General features: G+C 40.7%; 1 pseudogene; it reads left to right on the top strand.

The window, feature by feature from the left end:
• Positions 1 to 13,848: 13,848 nt before the first annotated feature.
• On the top strand, positions 13,849 to 22,260 carry LOC125802885 (NLR family CARD domain-containing protein 3-like; annotated as a pseudogene).
• The last annotated feature ends 427 nt before the right edge of the window (positions 22,261 to 22,687 follow it).

Genomic DNA, 22,687 nt, shown 5'->3' with positions numbered 1-22,687 from the left:
TGACAACTCTAAAGTATATCATTGTCTGGTAAAATCTAAAAATAGTGAAAGTCTTGCCTGCTGTACAGTTCGTAATAGTGATTTTAGCATTGCCCACAGGGGACTAAATGTTCAGGTGAGTTAATGTGAAAAAAGAAGACCACTAAAAATTATGGGTTTCTTTGATTTTACCAAATTGAAACCTCTGGAATATAATCAAGAGGAAGATGGATGATCACAAACCATCAAACCACCAAACTGAACTGCTTGATTTTTTACACCAGGAGTAAAGCAGCATAAAGTTATCCAAAAGCAGTGTGTAAGACTGGTGGAGGAGAACATGATGCCAAGATGCATGAAAAAACTGTGATAAAAACCAGGATTATTCCACCAAATATTGATTTCTGAACTCTTAAAACTTTATGAATATGAACTTGTTTTCTTTGCATTATTTGAGGTCTAAAAAATTTCTCTATTTCTATATTTCAGCCATTTCTCATTTTCTGTAAATAAATGCTCTAAATGACAATTTTTTATTTGGAATTTGGGAGAAATGTTGTCTGTAGTTTATAGAATAAAACAACAATGTTCATTTTACTCAAACATAAACCTATAAATAGCTAAATCAGAGAAACTGATTCAGAAACTGAAACTGAAACTGCTCTCCATTTTTTCCAGAGCTGGATATATTTAAAAAAAAAAAAAAAAAGCTTACCCAGCAAAGGGGTAAAGATCACTGAACTTTATCCCGGATATCAGCTGCACTTCTGCTTTAGTATTTAAGCATCTATGACAAGAAAAATAGTGGTAGTAGAGGCTCTGTGTGTTGGGGAATCTGACTACCTGGTGGAAGAAGCTGTTGCAGAGTCTGGTAGTGGAGGCTCTGTGAGTTGAGGTGTCTGACTACCTGGTGGATAAAGCTGTTGCTGAGTCTGGTAGTGGAGGCAGTTTTTTTTTTAGGAGTCTGACTGCCTGGTGGAAGAAGCTGTTGCCGAGTCTGGTAGTGGAGGCCGTTTGTGTTGAGGTGTCTGACTACCTGGTGGAAGAAGCTGTTGCAGAGTCTGGTAGTCGAGGCTCTATTTGTTGGGCAGTCTGACTAGATTTGCGATCTAGTACAATATAAAATATCTCACATCCATTTCAGTACTTTACACATTCATCCCCTTATTACAGTTTTTTTCCAACTGTTAAGACACTAAAATGAAATGTGTATCACAATTATTTAAACTGACACACAGAGGATATAAACTCTTCTCAAGTCTCCAAAACTCTAAACACATTTTCTGCTTTACACACATTTAACAATTCAAAACAGCACTTAATAAATAAGTAATTTATTTATTATTAATAAATAAATAAACTTAACTCAATTCACTGCATAAAACACAACAATCTGACAAAAAAACACACATTGCCATATTAAAACGTGTTGTTAAGAATTAGCAAAGTTTTGCGGAAGTGTGAGAGAGAGAAGGAAGTTTGAGAGAGGAAGCAAGAGTGATAGAGGGAGGAAGTGTTACCGTTGGGGTAGGTGTGGGAGCCAAGTGCAGAGCAGATATGAATATACAATGGACAATGGATATCCATTGGTTAGTGTGGTGCAGTGGATAACACCACTGTGTGCCAGTGAGCTAACACATCATGTGGGAGACTGGGGTTCAATTCCCAGAACTACATTGGCTCAACTCTGTATTAGGAATAACCTTGTAAGTCGCTCTGGATAAGAGTGTCAGCTAAATGCCCTAAATGTAAAGATAGATAGATAGATAGATAGATAGATAGATAGATAGATAGATAGATAGATAGATATACTTATAAGGATATCGTTCTATTATTTATTATTCAGTTCTAGTAATGCTTTTGGGATAATAATTTTAAAGGTGTTGTGCTTAAGGGGCTAGGGCTAGCTGCTAGAATGGGAGGGAAAAACACCCCACAAGAGGTGTGGGGGGAAAAAAGGAGGGAAACAGAACAAAGGAAATGCCATAAAATGGCTTGTACCAACAAAAGACAGCTTCTAAGTTTAAATAAACAAACTAAAACACAACCAAACTCAAAACTGGCTGAAACCTCTCTTTATGCTCTATTTGAGATATGTTCTTTTCTTTTCTCTTTTTGTGTGACTTTCTTTTCAGTCCTATTTCCTTCTTTTGAGATTTTTCTTTTCTTTTCTTTTCTTTTTTATACCCTCTAGTACCGGTCACCCCTCTGTGAAGGTGCAACAGTGAGGTCTGGTTTGACTGAGGTTTATATAGGGTAGTGCACAGGTGCAGCTTGTTGACGCTGATCACTGCCGGGGATCCTGGGAGTTGGAGATTTTGGGATACCACTCTACCATTTCCTCCCCTATGTCTACTAGTCCCCCTGCTGGCAGCCCGCGGTGCAGCACTGCCCATCACAGGAAGAGTGAGAGGAACGAAGATTGAGAGGAAAGAAGAGTGAGAGGATAGAAGACTGAGAGGAAAGAAGAGTGAGAGGGAAGGAAAAGTGAGAAGGGTAAGATGGAGGAAGAGTACAATGGAAGGAAGAGTGAGAGGGAAGAAGAGTGAGAGGGAGGGAGAATAGTAGATGTAGATTGTAAATACTGTATATCAACTTTTACCTAACTAAAGTTTACCGCAGAAATCTGGTAATCTGAATGAAGTGTGTTTTAATTGGTGCAAAAGTTTGGTTTGATAAAGCTATATGTAGATTCTTTGGGAGCAGTGCTTCATTTTGCTGGATATCTGAGGTATTTTGCAGTTTGGGTGTTGGGTGGTTTTGTGAATTGTGTTAATTGTGCATGTTGATAAAAACTGTAAATAAAACCATCCTTAAATGAGTTTAGTATTGCTTACTTATTTAAAAATGCCTCAAACTTTCAGCCTCCTTTCCTACCGTGCTGCTGGATCACCACCCTCACATAACCAGGCTTCACACAAGCACCTCGCCCACTCACTCTACTCCCACACAAGCCTCGCACATGCGCACCGCAGACTCCATCAGTGAAACAGTACCTGCCCACTGTGAGAGTCCATATCCTTACCTGCAGGGGTTTTACCCATACACCTCCCCCTCTAACCTGTGCTTCAGCAACGCTCAGTTTGTCACATTAAAAAAGAGAAACTATCGGAAGACAGTGGGAGAAGTTACTGAACGGACATGAATTCCTGGTAAGTTCAGAACTAAAGAGAATTATAGAATATCACTGTGTAGAATAAAGGGAGAACATGTTCTAGATGTTCTTATTTCTCAGTTTTGCTCAGAACCTACTTTCAGATCAGCTCAGTGTCGGATTACACTTACAATTAAGTCGCAGAATGTGTGTGTGTCTGTGTGTGTGTCTGTGTTTTTTGATGTGTGTGTGTGTGTTTTTTGTGTGTTTCGATGTGTGTGTGTTTCTTTGTGTGTGTGTGTGTGTGTTTCGATGTGTGTGTGTTTCTTTGTGTGTGTGTGTTTCAAATGTGTCTGTGTTTGGAATGTCCCCATCATATTTGTTTTTCTTCCTGAATTCGGTCATTTGAAACCCATACTTTGGCAATGCACTTAAAAAACACAACCAAATTGTCCCTTAAGTTTTTTTTTTATACATTTTAGTTATTATTGAAACAACAGTATCAAAACTTACTAAATACTTACAAAATAAACAGGCAATACATTTATTATTTATTTATTATTTAATTATCTCACCAACAAAGGTTGCTAGGACCCTGGGTGTTATGGTTGATGATCAGCTCTTCTTCACGCACCATGTGGCCTTAGTTACTCGATCCTGCCACTTTGCACTCTATAACATCAGAAAAATTAGACTGTTTCTGACACAACAGGCCACCCAACTCCTGGTACAAGCGGTCGTCATCTCACGCCTCGACTACTGCAATGCCCTACTAACTGGCCTCCTGGCCTGTGCAGTAAAAAAAACTCCAGATGATCCAGAATGCAGCAGCACGTCTGGTCTTCAACTAGCCAAAACGGGCACATGTCACGTTGCCACAAGCCACTGCTCATTGAACTCTATTGTTTACCAGTTGCTGCCCGTATCAAATTCAAAACTCTTACAATCGCCTACAAGGTGATACAGCACAGCTGCTTCCTACCTGCATTCACTCCTGAAGGCATACGCTACCTCCCGGCCGCTGCACTCCTCCAATGAACGTCGCCTCGCTTTACCAAACAATCACTCACACAAAGCAATCCAGACTGTTCTCATACAGAGTTCCCCAATGGTGGAACAAACTACCTTCTACTACCAGATCAGGAGAATCTCTCACTATCTTTAATAAACTCCTGAAGACAGAGCTCTTCAAAGAGCACTTACTCTCCTAACACCTCTAACACACTAACTACCTTCTACTACCAGATCAGGAGAATCTCTCACTATCTTTAATAAACTCCTGAAGACAGAGCTCTTCAAAGAGCACTTACTCTCCTAACACCTCTAACACACTAACTACTTCTAACCTCATTTCCTTCTTCCCCTCCTTCACTCCTCTATCCTATTATTTCCCTTTGACCTCCTTTAGGCCCTGTATAAAGTTGTTGTTTTTACCTTTAACTTCTATTGCTTTTCTACTTCAACATTGTAAGTCGCTTTGGACAAAAGCATCTGCCAAATGTAATGTAATGATTATTTGTAATACAGTCCGGACAAGAAAATGTCAACTTATGTAAATGTAGGGATTTATAATGTATTGATTTAAAAATGTTTCTGCACGGATCAGGATATGCAGTTAACTGCCAGCTGTGTCCAGCTGTGTGAATAAAGAGTTACAGATACAGGATGGAGAAGAGTGGAGGAGAAAAGTAAGTACTTTTATATCAGAACTTCACATCATGTTCAGGCTAGTTTTAATAAAGGAAATAGTTAATGTTATTTTCATTATGTTTTTCAGGAGGAAGCGTGCAGAGTCTCCAGCCTCCAGTGAATGGTCCATGGATTCTTCTCCAGAGTTCAGTGGTGGAGGAGGAAGCTCTGGGTCAGGGTACATCACTGCACACACTACCCTACAGTTCTGAGAGTGACTTTCTTCAGTTTCTGATCTTTTCTACAGGTGTGATGTGTGTTGGAGTTCACTGTGTAAATGCTGGAGTTTCACTGTGTTTAATGTTAACAGGAAAGAAACATTGAAATCAGGATCCACAGCCCCCAGCTGTGTGTCTATGAAGAGTGACTGGTCCATAAATTCACCTCCAAACTTCAGCAGTGAATCTGGAAACTTTAATCCGCAGTAAGTGAAACATCAAAGATTTTACTGTAAATTATCATATCAGTGCATGTGTTACACACACACAAACGCTTAACTCTGTCCCATAATTCAGTGTTCATAAAGATGTATTTTTACTTTGTTACTTGACACCCCTGCAAGAAACAAAGTAAAAATACATCTTTATCTTACTTAAAGCCCCACTAGGTAAGATTTCCTTGATTTTTGATCTTTTTAAAGAAGTAAAATTACAGATTGAAACTCACTGCAGCGCTGCATTGAGGTGTAATAGGAGGAATAGCGGTGCTCTTGTGTCTGTGCCGGAGCTCCTCTGAGCTCAAACCAGACTCTGTAAGTTTTGCGAGGCGGCCGTGACCAAAGCTTGCAAAACTGCGACCTGCTTTCTGACCTTTAGTTCTAACAGTTCTACAAGGACTACTGGTTCATTCTTTACAAACTAACATACAGAAGCTGGAAAGAGACCGAATATGTCTGTCAAAGCCAGAAAACGAGAAATAGAAACTAATCCGCCTGAAACATTTATTACACTCTACAACTGTAGGGGGAGCCCACGAGCACAAAATCTCAATCCTACCTAGTGGAGAAATTTGGGGTATCTATACTTTAGTGGAGTAATTTATTTTTTAGACAACACAGTTGTTGGTACTTTATACTCCTTACAGCTTCGCAAACGCCACGAGCTAATGGCTTTCAAACATTCACCATCTAATTTGAAAAAGCATATTGAGGTAAACTGAATGTTTCCTACAGTCGATTGTTGACGGGATATTGTAGTAATCTAGTGATGCACTAATGGTGAACCTTGCAGTGTTTGCTGTGGCTTGGTACATGAAGACATGCCAAGGTTTGCTTGCCAACTCTAGGCTATACTTCAATGTTGGAAAGTTCGTTGCACATAGGCTATCATGTTCTCAGTCACATTTACAACGCAGCCGGTTGTCTAAGCGAACGCAGGGGCAAACAGCAAGTATGTTTCCACACTTAGACTGTTTTATACAGTTTTAGAGCAGCTTGTGTTTATGATCCAGGGTTACTAGAGGTCAACACTCACACACTCCAAGCCCCCACCAGCGCTTACCACTGTCAACTCTGTCGGCCAATCAGGTGCCGCGTTATGTGGAGAGAAATTTCCCCCCGGGGATCAATAAAGTATCTATCTATCAATAAAGTATCTATCTATCAATAAAGTATCTATCTATCTATCACTGCACAGTATCTTTCCCTCAGGAGTAGACAATAGAGAAACACCTTCTTTACTGCAAAATAACTTATTAAATGAGTAGTTTTTTATTCTTATAAAGTTTCCAGTCGTTTGGAGAAGGAAAGGACCATCCCAGGAGCAGCTCACTATAATGTCTAACCAGTCAAAGGGAGCAGTTTATAATTTTACATGGTGAATCAAAACACCTTATAGCAAAATACAGAGCTGCAAAAACACTTCATCTATATATTTATTTCATTTCATAGATCTGAAAATAAAAATAGAAAAGCTGAAATGTGCCTGTTTTGTGTTCTTGTTTTTACCATATTTTGAAAATTACATGTTCCAATAAATTGTTTTAATTTTTATTTTGTAAAGGCTTCTAAATAATATTCCTTGATAATATAAAATTTTATGTTAAATATTAAATTCAATCTTAGAGAGGAAAGCCTTATAATTTGAGTATGTATTTTTAGACAGAAAATTTGGCTTGGAGCTTAAGCTTATTTTTCTGTTTTGTTTACTGCATAACTCTGTAAATTCATAGTCCATGGTTTTGATAGCTGCAATAGTAATCTGCAACAAGTATAAGAAAATATATAAGAACTGAATGTGTCCAAACTTTTGACTGGTACTTTATATAGTACAGTCTACAGCTGATTAGTAAAGCATGTAGTAGCTGGCCCAGAAGGTATACCATGTTTAATGTGTGCCAGCCAACTGGCAACCTCCTTTATGTCCATCTGTAATACATCCAATGCACAGTCCACAGTTTCTGCCTGCTTTTATAGCCATAACCATCATCCTAGTTCCAAAAGAACCCACCATCTCTTTCCGAGATGACTATTGTCCCATTTCACTCATACGTATTGTAAAGAAATGTATCTTGACTGCAGGAGGACACTCTTAGTTATGGTTAATCACTGCACACAGTACCCTACGGTTCTAATACTCTTTTGGTGTGGTGTGTGTTGGACTTCACTGTATAATTGTTTAATGTTAACAGGATAAAGAAACTAAAACCAGAATCTCCAACGGCCAGCTGTGTGTCTATGAAGAGTGACTGGTCCATAAATTCACCTCCAAACTTCAACAGTGAATCTGTAAGCTCTGACACAAAGTAAGTGAAACATCAAATCAAATCTCTTTATCTGCAGTGCTCTGCTCCCCCATGCCGGAGTCCAGAGAAGCTGTAGTGCCAGTGTAGCTTTGATATTACTGATCATAGTTGCTGCTTTTTTGGCCAAACTCTCCTTTATGTTAAAAAATTTGGTTCAGCTTTAATTCATGCTTAAGGCACATAAGAGTGGACCCAGCACCAACGTAAATGTCACATCTTGGCCTCGTCTCGTGTTTCTGTGTGTCTTCCCCACGTGACCTGTGCTCCCCTGTGTCTCCCGTCTCAGTACTTTTCCACCACGTGTCTCATTTGTAGCTCCGCCCCTTCCCCAGGTGTTTCCACTTCTAGTGTGTTTCCTGTTTGTTTAAATAGCCCTCCTCTGCCACTTGTCCCTCGTCGGTCTTTGCACCTTCCCCTGTCGTTCGTCTCTGTCTGTGTTTCATAGCCTCTGTTCCTCGCGCCTTAGTGTCTGTGTTTATCCCTTGTTCATGTTTCTAGTTTCTTGTTTATTTCCGTCTTCCTTAGCTCCCTGTATATACCCCTGCTTTGTGTTTATTAGTTCATTCCCTTGTTTATATTTCCCTGCCCTGTTTGGTTTGTTTATTATTATCGCTTGTTTGTTTTGGTTATTGGTTATTTGTGTTCCTTTGTTTTGTGTTACTCGTTCCTTGTTTCTTTGTTTACTTGTTATTTATTTATTAAATTATTATTTATTTTCACCCTACCTGCACTTGCATCCGTCTCCTCGTCTCCCTGCCTGGGTCATTCCTGACAGAAAGACCGACCTTCAACATGGACGCAGCAGGTTCTGCATGGAACGGTTCCAGGATGGCGATTCGCCTTACTTCAGGCGGGATCCCGGCGCAGGAAACCTTGAGGCCTCATGGACGCCGCAGACCTCGGGGTAAGCGCTCTAAGGGGTCCCGCCAGCCGGAAGAAGACCCCTTTTCCGGGGAGGATTTTCTTGAGGGGGCGATGAGGGTTGGTGCTATGAGCCTCAGTACCTCCGAGTATCCGAGGCTCAAGAAGCGGGACCCGTGGGACTTTCTCGGGTGCGCTCCCAGCAGCTCTGAGGAGGAGGAGGACTTTCTCCCTACACCAGCTCGTCTGCCGCTGCCTCCAGGGGCTGTTCTCCCTCCGGCACACTTGTGTCCACCCTGGTTCCTGGAGGAAGCGGCATCCACCTCGGGGAGAACTGCAGCAGCACCGGCCTTCCAGACGCCGACTCCCGTCCGTTCCCCTGCGGCCAAGGCTCTCTCCTCACCGGCGGTTCCAGTGCTAGCTTCCCCGGTGGCTAAGGCATTAGCTTCCCCAGCGCCTCCAAAGCTAGCTCGTCCCGCGGCCAAGACACTCTCCTCTCCGGCGACAAATGCTCACTCAGTGACTTCTGCGGCGGCTGTGAAACCGCGCTCCGTGACTACCGCGGTGGCAGCCGAACCGCGCTCCGAGACTACCGCGGTGGCAGCCGTAGGGCTGAACGATTTTGGAAAATAATCTAATTGCAATTTTTTATCTATAAATTGCGATTGCGATTTAAAATGCGATTATTTTTCAACAAACAGAAGCAATAAATCAATCTGTTTAATAATAAACAATGTCAGATTTATTTAAAGCACAAATAACAATAAAGCAAAAAAATGTATGCTTTTTTTAACCATTTGGTTTTTTTTTATAGAAAAATAAATAGATAAATAGCTTTTCCTTTTCACCATTTGTTTTTTTTATAGAAAAATAAATAGATAAATAGCTTTTCTTTTTCACCATTTTTTTATTAGAAAAAACAATAGATATAAAAAAATTAACTTACTGCTCTCCAGCTAGTAACATCAGGAAACATTAAAGTGCAAAAAATAAAGAGAATCTGCTTTAACCAACTCGTTATTTTGTGTATTTGAAGATGAAGCACTGGTCGTTGGCATTTTAGCCTGGCAAATACCATACGAGGCTTTGTGGTGTTTTTTTAAATGCTGAAAAAGGTTTGTAGTGTTACCTCGCGTCGTAGCAACAGTAGCAAGGCACGTTTAGCACAGTACCTGACGTTAAGCAGCAGCATCTTTTTTAAAGCCAAAGTAATTCTACACAACTGATGTGTTCTGTCGAGCCTGAAGCCATTGTGCAACAAGGGCGTTTTCACACCTGTAGTTCGTTTCTAATTAGTTCGTTTACTTGGAGCGTTTTCTCGCTCTGTTCGGTCTGGTTTCACATAGGCATAAACGTAAACGCACCAAAATGCGCATTAATAAACCACGCGAGCAGCCTGTGTCCTCTGATTGGTCAGAGCTGTCTGACACGGGAGTACATTAAATATAAATATACGAAAAAAGTAAATACAGCGAGAAGGTTCTGTGTTCCAGCGCAAATATCTGTGCTTTAACACTGAACGCTGAAACGCTGCACTTTCAAACACAGTGTTTCTACGTGCAGCGCAGATTTATACATAATAAACAGAGTCACGCGGCTGTGAGCTGTGAATGCAGCGTGTGCATGGACACAGTGTTTGTTCACAGCTGTGGTAATCAGCGTTATCTGGCTAATATATCAATTTAAACTGTGCTTGCTTTATCAGCAGTTTAGCTCAAATAAATGGACTATATTTAATAGCTGGATCTGATCGAGACCGGATCACGTTCTCACCACAAGCGAACCGCTCCAGAGTTCGTTTGGTACCGGACCGAGACCTCCTCCTCTAGCTGGTCTCAGTCCGGTTCTTTTGATCTGCACCCGAGTGGGATTACTGTTTTCACACCTGCTCAATCAAACCGCACTAAAGTAACAGAGTTCGTTTTAACCGGACCAAATAGTGCTGGTGTGAAAACGCCCTAAAGTGTGCTGTGTTGACTTCACTTCTCCACCTCCCTGCCTCCTGCTCCGCTCGTTCTCGGCTTGGCTCGGCTCGCTCCCAAGTCACGTGACCAGTCAAATCGCAGCCAGTGCGGTTAGAGAATCGCGTTTTAAAATATTGCGAGATTATCGCAAATGCAATTAATCGTTCAGCCCTACTACCGCGGTGGCAGCCAAACCGCGCTCCGAGACTACCGCGGTGGCAGCCGAGCCGTGAGCAGAGACTTTCCCCGTGCTTGACTCAGCCGGAGAAAGTATAACTCCAGTCCGGGTTTTTGCTGGAAACCGCAGCTTTAGGCCCCGCAGCTGCAGCGCTAGCTCCTCAGGCGGAGAAGCTGGTCTTTTATGGCGGCTGCAGAGCTGGATTCCGCCGCTGCGATCCAACCTCTCTCCGGGACTATCTCCGCTCAGCTGCGCTTTGGGACTCTCTCCACGCTGGACTTTAACGGCGGCTCCGCCTTTGACTCTACCGGCGAGGCTGTAGATCCAATCCGGGTTTTTGTTCCACCTGCGGCTTCAGGCCTCACAGCTGCATGGCCTGATCTCCACACGCCCAGCTCCGAAACTCACTCTGCGGACACGCCCAGCTACGAGGCATCTTCAGCTGCTGAGCCACGCCCCCGAACTCCTGCCGCTCTAGACTCTGCTCATTCTGCGGTGCATGCTTCTCAAGCCTCAGTGTCTGCTCCAGCAGTCCAAGCCTCCGTGTTTGCTGGCAGAGTCGCCGCGCCGCCAGCACCAGCTCCCGCTGCCAGAGTCGCCGCGCCGCCAGCACCAGCTCCCGCTGCCAGAGTCGCCACCCCACCAGTTCCTGCTCCCAGAACTTTGTTTGGCTCCAGGGCCCCAGAACCCAGGCAGGCACAGAGGCCCCCGGACTTTCACCCCAGAACTGTGCCCAGGCTGGCTCCTTGGACTTCCACACAGACTTTTTCCAGTCCTGGGCACCCACCTATGTTTTTTGTACCCCTGTCTCTCCCTGTCTTGGTCCCCATGTCTGTGTTTGTTCCGGTTCCTGTCCCTGGTGGTTTCTCAGTGCCTGTCCTTGTCACTGTGTTCGTGTCTGTCCCCGATGATGTTCTCGTCCCTGTTCCATCGTCTCCGTTCCCTGTCCAGTCTCCATCCCCTGTCCAGTTCCCTGTCCAGTCTCCGTCCCCTGTCCAGTTCCCTGTCCAGTCTCCGTCCCCTGTCCAGTCTCTGTTCCCCGTCCAGTCTCCATGTCACTCCCTGGTATCGTCTCTTGTTTTCCCCGGCCTCTCCCCGCCGCCAGCCCCCGGGGTTCGTTTTTACGAGCCTCGGGATCTGCGCGTTTAGGGGGAGGCTTCTGTCACGTCTTGTCCTCGTCTCGTGTTTCTGTGTGTCTTCCCCACGTGACCTCTGCTCCCCTGTGTCTCCCGTCTCAGTACTTTTCCACCACGTGTCTCATTTGTAGCTCCACCCCTTCCCCAGGTGTTTCCACTTCTAGTGTGTTTCCTGTTTGTTTAAATAGCCCTCCTCTTCCACTTGTCCCTCGTCGGTCTTTGCACCTTCCCCTGTCGTTCGTCTCTGTCTGTGTTTCATAGCCTCTGTTCCTCGGGCCTTAGTCTCTGTGTTTATCCCTTGTTCATGTTTCTAGTTTCTTGTTTATTTCCGTCTTCCTTAGCTCCCTGTATATACCCCTGCTTTGTGTTTATTAGTTCATTCCCTTGTTTATATTTCCCTGCCCTGTTTGGTTTATTATTATCGCTCGTTTGTTTTGGTTATTGGTTATTTGTGTTCCTTTGTTTCGTGTCACTCGTTCCTTGTTTCTTTGTTTATTTGTTATTTATTTATTAAATTATTATTTATTTTCACCCTACCTGCACTTGCGTCCGTCTCCTCGTCTCCTTGCCTGGGTCATTCCTGACAGTAAAAAAATAGCTAAAAACAGGGTCACGCCATATTTGTGTGCACTATAACCAATGAAAAACTTTTAGATTATTGGGGATAAATAAACATTTTACAACATTGATTAAACACACACAATACACACAATACACAATTAATCAGACACTCCCCCTATGAAGTCATTACATAGAGAAGACAAAAGCACTTCTTGCAAATAGTTCTTTCATATTAAATAATTATTTTTATGCAACCAATCCTGGGCTTTAAATCTATGAAATTTTCATTTCACTTTTTTAAAGTGAAAAGTCCTCTTGCATCATGAATAACGTGCCTTGTGTTGCATGTGGTTTATGGAGAGACTGCCCACTTCCTATTCCCTGTTATATTTCTGGTTGAGAGTACATGTACAGTACATGATTGGCTGATGTGTGTATATGTTGGGTGCTAGCTGAGTGTAAAGACATTAGGTTTTAGAAAGCTGCTGCATGAGTGTAACTTCATTCATTTATTCAGTGAAGTGACAAACACTGACCTGAGAATCTGCAGTTTACAGTGTGAACTCCTCAGTCCATCAAGTGTAGCTCCACTCCTGAATCCTGCAGGTCATTATTACTGAGTTCCAGCTCTATCAGAGTTTTTCAGTTTTAAAACTGATCCCAGACTTTTACACATCTGTCCTCCAAGATTAAATGAAGAGAGTCTGAAAAAAGAATAAAGCACAAAAAGAATAAATATAACAATTTACACTAAACTTAGAGTAATATGTAAATGAAGCAGTAGAAAAAAATACTTACTACTTAATTTTCATTACAGAATATATTTTAAAATCTTTTGTTTAACTCTTTGTTTAAAAATGACTGCAAACTGCTATGAGTCCTCAATGAATGGAAGTGAATAAATCCAATTGGCTTAAAAGATATTCCTTTAATTTTGGAAAGTTAATTGAAATATTACACTTAAAAACGGAAAAGTACTTGTGCTTTTTTACTGATGGGAATCCAACATTTCATACAGTGTCATACTATTTTGTTAATCCACAGAAAGAAGACAAACATTTGCAGGAAAATGCTGGACATCATATTCATGGTTAGTGCTAAACTAGTCACATGGTGAGAGTATACAATCCTTTCAGTAATGTTTACATATTACAGCATCCAGTACTCCTACTCCTCTCAGATAAGGTTCTCTGTTGAGTTTCAGATTGTTCTGTGTTTGACCATTTCTCTGCATTGTAACAGCTTCACTGATTTCCTGATGTTTGTTTTGAATTAGGAGCTGCAGCATAAATGTTACTCTCTAGTGAATAATGGGCTGAACACATTTAAGAACATCCTGACTACAGATTTACCAGCATGCTCTGAGAGCGAGGTGAAGGATGGGGATGATCAGAGGGAACTTTTGTTGAAGATCACACTGCTCATCCTGAGAAACATGAAGGAGACAGACCTGGCTAACACACTAGAGAGCAGAAAGAATGCTACCAACCTGAGTGCTAATTAATTTTCTTAGTGACATCCTGCTTTTCAATGGGAATAAAATCTAGATCTTGAACACTTTATTACCATTGTTACAAAAACATTATACACAGGCATATTTTAATGCATGATCACAGCTGATGACATGTTTCTTTTTGTCTTCCTATGTTATCAGAATTGGCCCCAGCTTGTCATCAAAAGCTCAAATCCAAACTGAGGGATAAATATCAGAGAATTAATGAAGGAATTTTAGGCCATGAAAAGTCAGCACTTTTGAATGACATCTACACTGAGCTCTACATCACAGAGGGAGGGAGTGGAGAGGTCAATCAGGAACATGAGGTGAAGCAGATTGAAGCTGCATCTAGAAAAAGCTCAACACAGGAAACACCAATCAAATGTAACGACATCTTTAAACCCTTACCAGAACAGAAACGACCCATCAGAACTGTACTGACTAAAGGAGTTGCTGGAATTGGAAAAACAGTCTCTGTGCAGAAGTTCATTCTAGACTGGTCTGAAGGAGAAGTAAATCAGGATGTTCTCTTCATATTTCCACTTCCTTTTAGAGAGCTGAATCTGATGAAGGAGAAGCAGCTCAGTCTGGTGAATCTTCTTCAGCGCTTCTTCCCAGAAATGGTCTGGATGAGTGTCGACTGCCTCTGGATTTCCAGAACAAAGAGAACTTGGTAGATTTAGAAGAGCCAACCTCAGTGGATGTTCTGCTGACGAACCTCATCAAGGGGAATCTGCTTCCCTCTGCTCTCCTCTGGATCACCTCTCGACCAGCAGCAGTCAGTCAGATCCCTCCTGAGTGTGTTGACCAGGTAACAGAAGTGCGGGGTTTCAGTGACCCTCAGAAACAGGAGTACTTCATGAAGAGGATCAGGAATCAGGACCTGGCCAACAAAGTCTTCACACACATCAGGTCTTCAAGAAGCCTCTGCATCATGTGCCACATACCAGTATTCTGCTGGATTACAGCCACTGTTCTAGAGAAGATGCTGAGTGAAGCTGAGGGTGGAGAAATTCCCAAAACCCTGACGCAGATGTTCACACACTTCCTGATCTTTCAGATCAAACACAAGAGCCAGAAGTACAGTGGGAAAAGTGACACTGATCCTCAGCAGACTAGAGAAAGTGTCCTGGCTCTGGGGAAACTGGCATTCCAGCAGCTGAAGAAAGGAAACCTGATTTTCTATGAGGAAGATCTAATAGAAAGTGGCATTGATATTAGAGAGGTGTCAGTGTACTCAGGAGTTTGCACCCAGATCTTTAGAGAGGAACATGATCTGGACCTGGGGAAAGTCTTTAGCTTTGTACATCTGAGCGTTCAGGAGTTTCTTGCTGCTTTATATGCATTTCTCTGCTTCATTGAAAGAAATGTGCAAATCACTAAGCAGAAAACCAGTGAAGTGTCCAAGTTTTCACTCAGGCCAACTATGACTGACCTCCTCAACAGTGCCGTGGATAAAGCCTTACAGAGTGAGAGTGGACACCTGGACCTGTTTATTCGTTTCCTTCTGGGTCTCTCATTGGAGTCTAATCAGACTCTCTTGCGAGGCATACTGACACAGAAAGAGAGGATCTCTCACAGCAATGCAGAAACAGTCAAATACATCAAGAAGAAGATTGAGGAGAATTCTGCTCCAGAAAAATCCATCAATCTGTTCCACTGTCTGAATGAACTGGGCGATCACTCTCTAGTGCAGGAAGTGCAGAAATACCTGAGCAGAGGTGGTGACCGTCATCTTCATCAGGCCAGACTCCATCCTTCTCAGTGGTCGGCTCTGGCATTTCTGTTGGTGAATTCAGAAGAAGAGCTGGATGAGTTTCATCTCTGGAAATATCACCCATCAGAGATGTGCCTTCTGAGGATGCTGCCAGTCATCAAAATATCCAGAAGAGCGATGTAAGTATTTTTATTACATCGATTTTCGTGAACGGCAGATTCTTTAAATTATAGATTAAAACAAAAAATCTTTCATCGGTTTCCAGTTAATCACTGTTACATTTACAACTCTATTATAAAACACTATTATTACATGATAGTATGTTTATTATAAATATTATTATTAAAATACTGCAATTGCTCAGGATGACATCAGATATTGTTAACATTTAAGTACAAGTCTTGCTGTACATTCTAAAGCGTACAGTTAGTTTGTTTGATGTAACATGTTGGAGAAAAATGAAACGTGGATTGTTTAAATGTAAAAATAAACACAAAAAGTGTTATTTGAAGCCATGTATATTATTTTGGATAACAGTGTTGGTCCTTTGCTGTCTTTTACAATTATTACAAGAACATTTGTACAAGGTTTCATATGATTAGTATTAATAAATGATACACTCAGGGATTATACGGCATACCAAGAACACAGGACAATAGTCAAGTGGAATATGTAACTGGACCAAAATTGATAGTTATTTTTAACCAGTTTCCATCTTTACATGAACATGAACACACATATCTAAAGAGATAAAGATCTGAACTTGACAAAAAGATGCTTAACATTTACATATGAGGAAATAATGAATCTGAGTGTAAACCTGTAAGATCTGTGCAGGTTTAGAAGCCCACACACTGTCAAATGACCAATAGCAGTCTGGGTAATTACTTAAGCAGAATATCCAAATAGAGTTAAACAATAGATAGTGTAATTTTAATATAAATATATTTGAAAATTAAGCAATAATGTATTTTTCTACTGCTTCATTCACATATTACTCTGTATGTTTATTGTACATTATTCCGTTTATTCTTTATTTTTTCAGACTCTCTTCATGTAATCTTCGAGGACATATATCTAAAAGTCTGGGATCAGTTTTAAAACAGAAAAACTGTCTGATAGAGCTGGACCTCAGTAAAAATGACCTGCAGGATTCAGGAGTGGAGCTGCTCTTTGATGGACTGACGAGTTCACACTGTAAACTGCAGATTCTCAGGTCAGTGTTTAATAAATCACTGAATAAATGAACGAAACTACACTTATGCAGCAGCTTTCTATAACTTAATGTATTTACAATCAGCACTTTACGCAACCTGTTACACCCAGCTAGCACCCAACATATACACACATCAGATATATGTCACCAATCAGGTTCTCTGTACTCTCAACGGGAAACCAAAGAGTGCCTCATTCTTTGTTATTATTAAAATGCGAACGAGGCGAAGCGAGCGGCAAAAAGCTGAGATATTTTAAACTTTATGCAAATGAGAAGTGAGTTTTGCTGGGCGGTAGCCAATCAGCGCCATGCAGACAGGGCTTCAGCACCACACACAACACAGGCTGAACTACAGAGTGAGAAAACGGAGGAGAAGCTGAGTACAGCTTTTTCAGGATTTTTTGTGCTTTAAGAAACCCCTTTGTAAGATAACAGAGACGGAGGAGCAGCTGGTCCTGAACTGGATGTCTTAGCAGGGTTCACCGGGCGATAAAAAAAAAGAACAGCTTCTCGTTCATACACAGCACTGAACTACAGCTCTACACATTCTTGCTGATGGCAGATAAACTGCTTGATCTTTCAAGAGACATGCCCCAAAGCGGCAAGCGAGTGGCGGGGAAAGCGATTGGGAGCAATGCCGCATCGCTTCAGTATGAACAAGAAACGTTTCGCTGCTTTAAATGAACACGGTTAAAATTAAATCCTTCTCTGTATTTTATCGGTTTGGGTCCGCATTGGATGAAGTCTGGATCCGGACCCTGACCACGGTCCGCCTATTAGTGACCCCTGCTGTATACATACATTTCTAAAGAGATAAAGATCTGAACTTGATACAAATATTCGTAACATTACCATATGATGACTTGAGTGGGTGAAGGTGATCTGTAAACACAGAACAGCCCCCAATAGGCCCACACACTGTCACATAACGAATAGCAGTCTGGGTAATTACTTACAATAAAAAAATAATAAATGACAACAAATTGTGTACTTTTAATATATTTTAAATGAAAATGAATTAAGTACTTTTTCTACTGCTTCACTCATGTATCACTCTAAGTTTGTTATAAAATATTCAGTTTATTCTTAATTTTTTCAGACTTTCTTCATGTAATCTCGGAGGACAGATGTGTAAAAGTCTGGGATCAGTTTTAAAACTGAAAAACTATCTGATTGAGCTGGACCTTAGTAACAATGACCTGCAGGATTCAGGAGTGGAGCTGCTGTCTGCTGGACTGAAGAGTTCACACTGTAAACTGCAGATTCTCAGGTCAGTGTTTCTCACTTCACTGAATGAAGTAAAGAAATTACACATATACAGTAGCTTTCTAAAACATAATATGCTTACAATCAGCACTTAACACAACCAGATAGCACCCAACATGTACACACATTAGCCAATCATGTACAGTGTACTCTTAACCGGAAAAAAGAGTGTCTCATTCTGTTTTCAATCCATGTTGAGACAAACCCTGTTTTTTTGCCCAGTGTTTCCTAACATGTGACCTATTATCCATTCAGAGATTTTCTTTTCATCTTATTAAAATTATTATAATCTGTAGAACTGAGTGAGCTAAAGGTCTATGCTGGTCACAGTAAAAAGGGTGAGCATGTTGAATTGAATCTTTGTGCCTGTTTTCATTTTAAAGAAACACCAGTAATTTAGACTAGCACTCATTCAAATATTCCAGTTTATGTTTAATTTGCTGTTTGTTTTTAATTTTTCAGACTAGCTTTGTGCAATCTTGGTGAAAAGATGTGCAAAACTCTGGCATCAGTTTTAAAATGGGAAAACTCCTCCCTGGTAGAGCTGGACCTCAGTAACAATGACCTACAGGATTTGGGAGTAGAGCATCTCTCTACTGGACTAAAGAGTTCACACTGTAAACTGGAGAAACTCAGGTCAGTGTTTTTGTTCGTTCTGATACTCGAATATTCGAAAAACATCTTTTTCTCTTAAACAAATTCAGAAGCTGTAGAAAAAATAGTTTGTTAAACTGCATTTCAGATGAAAATGTGTCAGCTGACTGAGTATTCACTGTATAGTGATGTGGGATTATTCACTCTGAATTTAAAAAAGCCAGGCTGTTTAGATGTTTATATGGAGCCCAGTTAGTCTGGCCAAACATCTGTAATTTTCCTTTAGTTTTTCCTGTGAATAATTATGATTAAAATAATGATTAAAATGATTAAACGCTTGCACTGTATTATGATACAGTTTTAAACAGCAACCTTATTAACAGTAAATTTGATTATAGGCTTTTCAGTGGCATTAAAATTTGTCTTTATACTGAAGTATAAAGAATTTATACATATTTATAAAGTATTTTAAACAAAAGTAAATATATGTCTCTCTGTTTCCAGATTGTCTGGTTGCATGGTCACAGAGAAAGGCTGTTCTTCTCTAGCATCAGCTCTGAAGCTCCCTAAAAGTCACCTGAAAGAACTGAATCTTACCTACAACCACCCAGGAAATTCAAGAGAGAAACTGGATTGTTCAAACTACAAACTCTGGTATTAACAGCTATGTGGAAGTCCAATTAAGTAAAATTAAAATGGCTTTTATTGTCAAATCAAATCAAATTGATGATTGATGATTTGATTTGACTTTTATTGTCATTTCATACGTGTACATAGTGGAGTGATATTTCCTTATAATACAGTACAGACTACATAAAGTAACCAGACCTGATTAGCACAAACATGTGGGCTAAGTGGCTTCAGCAAGCAGCATATTCTTGTATGCACTTGCCATGTTTGTGAAATTGTAACGAGGGCTGAGTTTAGATTGTCATGGTTGAAATTTCCAGCTACTGTGAACATTTTTGATGATCATTGAATACTATTCAATTAAATCAGAACAGTGTTCACATTAGTGCCACGAGCTCTATATAAACCACTACTATAAATAGAGTGCTCAGTTCCCTTGGAAAATAAAATGGCCTTACTCTGATTATTGCAAACTCCACCAGCGGTGAGTGTAGTTTAGAGATTAGTGCTTATTAAAGCTAACATGTCTCTTTGAAAACATCAATTCTCTGCATTCATGCTGGTTAGTCTGCTGGATTCGGATATAGTCCAATTTCTTTTTTAATTTCACACTGCTCTGATTTGTGTATGTTTGTGTCTGGGTGTGTTTAGCATGGAATATGGTGGGAAGATCAGACTGAAGCCTGGACTAAAGAAATGTAAGTTGACAAACACACACACTACAATAAAACAATTAAGCCAAAACATCTGTCATATTGGTAAATAGTCTGCAAAGAAGATTCCAGACTCTTCTACTCATTTTGCAGACCTATCTGCTTCTCCCAGACAAATCAATATTTTTTTGTATCCTGCACATCACAGATAACCAAACCAACACAAATAAAACTAATAAAAACTAAAACTAAGCATTAAAAAACAAATAAAAACTGAAACTGTGGGCACTCGTCCTGTGGGTGGCATTCCATGGAAGATGTCCTGTGGGTGGAGTCCTGTAGGCGGGATCCTGAGTTCTGTACTGATGAAGGACTAGAGGATGATGAAGACTGTAAACTGTGCAGCAACAGATTCAGATCTTCTGTCTCTGTATTAACTTTTAACATGATACACACTAACACCTCATACAGCTCCACCACCATTAAACACAAACTCACTAACATCTCATACACCACCACCATGCTAATCACTGCTGTACCTGATCCACTCACTGTACCAGCTCAACACACACTACCACCTCATACACCACCACCATGCTAATCACTGCTAATCACTGCAATGCTGAGAATAACCACCCACCACCCAAATAACAATAATAACTGTGTCTCTGGGGTGGGTTTCTAACATGTGGGTTCTGGGTACTGAAGAACAGGGTGAAAATAAGGAAGAGAATAATAAAATACTGTATACAGATTCGCAACTACAGTCTGTAATTATTATACAACAACAGAGTGAAATATATGATCAGTGGAGCTAATAATGGGTGTAAAGAAAAAAGGATAGTCACAATGTTAAGCTTGATGTATGTATATGTATCTAGTTTCATTTTGTGTGGGTTTAAGTAAATAATAATGCAGTTTAAATACTGTTTGTTCTCCACAGTGATGCTCACCACCGCTGTGAAAATCTGGTGCACTGTATAAAACTAGTAATTTACTGTATATAGTGCCCTTTCCGAGTGTCAGTGGGTCTTAAAGCTAGACAACCATCAAAATTAAGAAGCACTTCCTAAATCCACAAAATGATTAGTTCATGATCTGTTTTGTATTCAGATGCCTGTCATCTCTCACTGGACCCAGACACGGCACACCCACGGCTATCTCTGAGTGAGGGGGACAGGAAGGTGTTGTTTTTGAGAGAAAGACAGTCATGTCCTGATAATCCAGAGAGGTTTAATCTTCATGCACAGGTGATGTGTAGGGAGAGATTGTCTGGACGATGCTACTGGGAGGTTGAGTGGAGAGTGTGGGTTGCTATATCTGTAACATATGAAGGAATACTGAGGAAAGGAAAAACTGAGTATTTTGGGTCTAATGAGAAGTCCTGGACTCTTATCTGCACTGATCACAGATTCATTGCCAGACACATTACAAACACAGACATCCATCCTCTTCCCTCTGAAAGAATAGGAGTGTATTTGGACCATGAGGCTGGAATTCTTTCCTTCTACAGCGTCTCCTCAGACACTTACACACATTCCACACTACATTCACTGAACCCGTCTACGCAGGGTTTGGGTTTCTTGAATGGGATGTTGACTGTTCTGCTCGTTTCTGTGAGAAAGAATAGAACCAAAGACTGTGTTTGAGGAGACATGTGCTAGTCTTCACCCTCACAGTTTTGGGGGCATGGAAGGTGATAGAGGGAGTTCTGGAAGCGTTTTCATACCTGTAGTTGGTCTGAATCAGTTGATGCGTTTGTTTACTTGGAGTGTTTCTCCCTCGGTTTTATTTGTTTTCACACAGACATAAACGTACACGCAGCAAAATGCTTCCCAACAAACCATGTGAATATATTCTCTCCTCTGATTGGTCAGAGCCGTGTGAGCTGTACATTAAAACACAGTGTTTTCAATGGTTTATCCACACAGTTGCGATAAATTTGCGTAGATATAAGCAGTGGACGCTGCACATACGATGTTCTGTGTGAAAACTGAGAGCTTAACATGGAGCAGCAGAGATAAGCATTAGGGGCCAGTTGTTCAAAAAATGTAATCCGGATCAAAATTATCCAGATTTGGTAATCACATTTTTTGCTATCCAGGATCAGGTGATCTGTCTTACTTTTAAGCCAGTTTTTCAAAGCAATATTGGATTGGATCAACCTGATCCAGAAACACAGTTTTCAGGATTAGCTAATCCGGATTACCAGCTATGTAAAACCAGATAGAAGAACCAACAGGGGTTTCTGACTCCTTTTCTTGCAGTAACAAGATACTGCTTATTGCAAAACAATACAAGCAATTGAGCGTTTAAATGGAGTTCTGCAGAGACGCTTTGCATGACTTAACTATTTGCGAGTCGAACCACAGGGAGCATGAAACATAACACTTGCATGTATTGTCCTGCCCAATGTTGCTACCAGACGCAATGTCCCTCTCTGTGATGTTTATGATGCACCTGAGCCTGTTGTAGAACCAGAACAAACTCTGGTGTTCTTTGCAATTGTTCGAAATTATTTTGAACGGCTTCATATCTGATGAATGTTTCTTTGACATTAATATACAGTGATGAATGACAGTGACGTAGATGAAAAAATCAAAATATTATTTTTGTTTGTTATTGAAATCTTTTGGGGGGTTGATTTAATGGGGTCAAGATTGTTTTTATTTTTTATGTTACTATAGAAAAGGGCTTAATTGGTAGCCAATGTCTACTTTATCACTGTAACGGTTAAACAGGTCAAGTGCAAAATAGAAATAAAAGTATATACACTAAATTGTACAAATGTATTTTTTTTTTACTTTAAAACTTTGATTTTAAAGTTTTACTACATTTTCTTCATGAAATCCACTTTGAAATCCTACCCCTTGTTGGGATCAGTGTAATCCTGTTTTTTTGGATCAAAGTTA

The sequence above is a fragment of the Astyanax mexicanus genome, chromosome 7, assembly GCF_023375975.1.
Source record: "Astyanax mexicanus isolate ESR-SI-001 chromosome 7, AstMex3_surface, whole genome shotgun sequence".
Classification (NCBI taxonomy): Eukaryota; Metazoa; Chordata; class Actinopteri; order Characiformes; family Acestrorhamphidae; genus Astyanax; species Astyanax mexicanus.
The sequence above is the reverse complement of the archived record's forward strand: the minus strand, read 5'-3'. Positions and strand labels throughout refer to the sequence as shown.